The following is a 4,425-nucleotide window of genomic DNA, read 5'->3' as shown; positions in this document are numbered from 1 at the left end:
AGAGAACACGAGCAATATCTCAAGTTTATAACAACTTTGGGGAAAAAACTCGGTCTCCCCTTTACATGTCATTAGGGATGGCCAGAAAACAACTAGAGATAAAAACGACGAAAATCACAAAAACGCTCTAGAAAATCTGCCAGGTGCCGCTAAATACAGGGTGTTGTGAACCAATTTGTATATTTTACATAATATTGTACGAATGAAAAACACAGATTTTATTATACATGAAAGTTTCGTCTATATCGTGACGAGCGGCGGCTAGAAGTGATTTCCTGAATTACACCTGTTTTCTATTACTCGCAGTCTATTAGCTATAATGTATCAATGTGCAGTGTCATCAATGCATGTACAACATTTTCCCGCTACATTATGTATTGCTAACGAAACGTGGGATAATTGGCCTATAAATCATAATCCATTTGTTGCTGTTTGAAAACAATAAGTTTTCAATAATTTTTGTATAAATGTTTATCTCTACTTCAGACCTATTTCAGTTCCAAAGGTCATATGTACAGACTTTCGAATATTACTTTCTGTGGCCTAATTTGAATCTCGACTATATATGCGAATGCCTGCTACTATTATTATTTATGCTCCTTAGTTAATATGACTTGCCAAGTAGCCTTTGCTTGTTACTTAATAAAGGCAGTGAAAACAGGACAGTGATGTGAATTGAAAAAAATGTCATTTATTTTGAAAATGACGAAGTTATATAACAGAATAGCTAGTGGGGGTCAGAATGAGTCGAAAACAAAAATACAAGAACATATGTATCACATAGGTATGATTATGCAATCTGGCCCCCTACAACATACATGTATAATGAAATATCGAAATAGAGCTGCCTGCAATCAAATAAGGTGAGTTATACAAATAAAACAGGCCAGCTCACACATATCAAAGTAGCATAACAAAGGAGGATGTGGATGGTGGGTATCAAATTAATTTTCTTTGTGTACACAAATACTTGAGCAGTCTTTGCACTCCAAGCAACCAAAGAGGAATGACCAAAACGTCCTAACGGCGCGCTATGATTGGTCATCCATGTAATAGGCCAAGTACGGGGCCCTAAAACAAAACATTACATCACCTTAAGTTCGCCTGATCGGAAATTTCCACCCAAGACAGCGACGATAAAAAACATACCAATATGAGGCATCCCAAAAAAAAGATGGGGGGGGGGGGGGGGCTCAAACAGAAAAAATTCCATACCCAACATTCATCAAACGTGAAAGAAACAAATTTGACATGTTATACAAAACATATATTTACCATATTTTACTTATCCAAAAAATACACAACAGAACATACACAATTAACACGTTACATAAAAGTCATTATCTACCATAATTACCTATTTCGTCACCGTGTAGCCTTTCTTTGTTTCGAGTAATAACGTGTATATATACATGAGGATATTTGTTTGGCAAATTCTACATTTGTTCTCGAGAAGTACTGTTCTGCCTGTACATGTATACTTATCTACAATAATCCTATTTATTATATAGCTAATAAATAATCTATTATAAAATCTGCGTAAAATCTAGAGAAAATTAGCTTTCAATATCCTGAGAATTTATTGAACGCTAACTTTGCATTGCGTAAATCGTACGCGCCGAAACATTCCGAGTATGAGCGTTCAATATTGACGTTACCGTAACGACGTAAACAAGCCAAAATGGCAGGCGACGGTCCTCCGAATCTGACAGAGCCGGTATTTGATATTTACTTAAGCAAAATGTTTTACTGTACATGAATTATGATGTCCCCATTTACAAAATCAGTTTGCTTCATGCATTAATGACGGGTTAAATGTTGAACAGTTAAGAAATGCATGCTGTTATTGCACACCTTGACCTTAGATGCCAATATTGATGAATTTTCGTCTATTTTGGAGTAGTTTGAGTGAAAAGGGATATAATTTAACAACTAAATACTTTAGCTATATAATAAAAGGGTTATTGAACTTATATAGGTGAATATTGGCGCTCGTTGGCTGTCAAAATGCACTCGCAAGCTCGTGCATTTTGACAGCCAACTCGTGCCAATATTCACCAATATAGGTTCAATAACCTTATGATATTCCCTCTTGAACTCTACTATAATCCTACTATATATTCCCTCTTGGCCTCTACTATAATCCTATATATTCCCGTTTGACCTCTACTATAATCCTATATATTTCCCTTTGACCTCTACTATAATCCTATATATTCCCTCTTGACCACTACCATAATCCTATATATTCCCCTTTGACCTCTACTATACAATCCTATATATTCCCTTTTGACCTCTACTATATAATCCTATATACATGTATTCCCTTATGACATCTACCATAATCCTCTATCATACAGATATAGAATGGGTATGAGGGAAGTAGCAAAGCCGCGAAGGGGAATACATTTTTTTTTTGTCGAGGGGTACCATAAAAATGCTACATGTTTTTCCCTCAACCCATTCTATAACTGTTTTATACCGAAAAAGATAAAGAGATCAATTTTCAGACATGATTATTTTAAAAATGGTCAAATATTTCAATCTTCCTGTATTCCGCCCACTCAGATACGTTCCAAATAAATTGTTCGCCGTCTAAATCACTGCATTGATGTTAAGACTTGATTTCATTTCGATAATCGACTGTAGATCTTGTTCGATTAGAATACTAAACCTTCCTTCCACTATCTTTCCATTGAATCTTTTATGACGTCTGCCAATGATATTATTTCACAGATCTCACGATTCTTGGAACGCTTAGTCTACCGAGCGTTTTGACTGGTTAAGAGTGATAATGAATATCAGTGAAGGAGTAGTCCAAGGGTGTACATGTAGTACTGATTTTGCTGAGAGTAGTTCTCATATCCCCCGCCTGAGATATTGGATTTTCATGGAAATAGACCGGGTTTGCGTTCGTAATATTGACATTCATTATGTGTTTCCCTCAATATAACAATACTAACGAAAATGACATTCACTTTTTGATAACATCAAGTTGGTCACGTGATAAGATTTTCTTGCGTATGAATACAATCACTGCTTCAAAAGTATGTGGGTCAATTGTACAATTTTAACCTGGTTTCTTGCTTACGCAATGCCATCATCAAAGACAAAATACACATTAGCATATTTATATAGACTTTATTTTGTAACCAGACAATAATTTCATCAATCAACACAGCAAAAATATTATCCATACCGTTCAGTTTTATTTTAAATACCATACTTGAACATAAAACTGCAACTTCTGCAATATGGCGAATTCATGTGGTGACTTTGATATTGGAAGCGAAGAAATGGAGGCATAGTTAAAGGCCTATTTACTTTATGATGATAATATCCTGTTGTTTTCTGGGGGGAAAGCCACCATTGCTATGAGCGAGGCTGGTTTCATGTTCATGTCACGGCACCGCCGCGAGTCGTCATTAAAGTCCTACAACAGAAATCTCTCAAGTGAACAAAAATTCTCTGTCAGTTCGTGTTTATATTCTTTTACACACTCTGGAGGTTAAAAAAAGTAACATACCTGTAATTCGTCTATATTTTGTCAGCGTAAAAGCTGCAGTCACGAGTTCTGATGATGAACACGCCGTTATTCCCTTCACAAATTTGCAAAAACCTGACAAAGAGCCTAACGTCAACTTGATTCATCTATCATCTGTCAACTCTCCCAGATCCTCTGATTTTCTGTCCAAATTTGTGTTCAACATTTGCGTTTTCATCAACTTTAAGAAGGCCAACGGTTTCTCAATCGCTGCTCGACCAAATTACATCCCGGGTGTAGCTTACTCTGCTCTTGTCTTTAAGTGAGTTGACTTGATCCTCTAAATTACCTTAGTTTATTTTGACATTTAATTTTTTTAATTCCTTCATGTTCATCTTCGAAATTAAATACTTATATTTCATGTTAGATGTTGTTCTTAATTGTTTATTCGATAAAATTAAAAAAAAAAAAACCAAAGCAACAACAACAAAACTATTATATTTTTGTGTTGTTTGATCATTATTTCGATCATTTATTACACAAGTATAGAATATCTATCAAATAGAAATAGAAATAAAAGAAATAAGATATCAATTTTAGATTTTCTTTTGAATATGGCATGAAGTTGTTAAGTGGTCAATTCCACTATAACGCCGTTGCGATGTTATTGGATTTGATCACGTGACCAACTTCATGCAATGTCCCAATGAAACTCTAAATCAATAAAGGTATAATAAACTTATATACATGTATTCCCTTATGATGTCTACTAAAATCCTATATATTCTCTTATGATGTCTACTGTAATCCTGTACATTAATCCTACATATTTCTTTATGATGTCCACTTTAATCCTATATAATTATTCCATTATGATGTCTACTGTAATCCTATGTATTAATCCTATATAATTATTCCCTTATGATGTCTACTGTAATCCT

Source organism: Ostrea edulis, chromosome 5, assembly GCF_947568905.1.
Source record: "Ostrea edulis chromosome 5, xbOstEdul1.1, whole genome shotgun sequence".
Classification (NCBI taxonomy): domain Eukaryota; kingdom Metazoa; phylum Mollusca; class Bivalvia; order Ostreida; family Ostreidae; genus Ostrea; species Ostrea edulis.
This window is presented reverse-complemented; position numbering follows the sequence as displayed.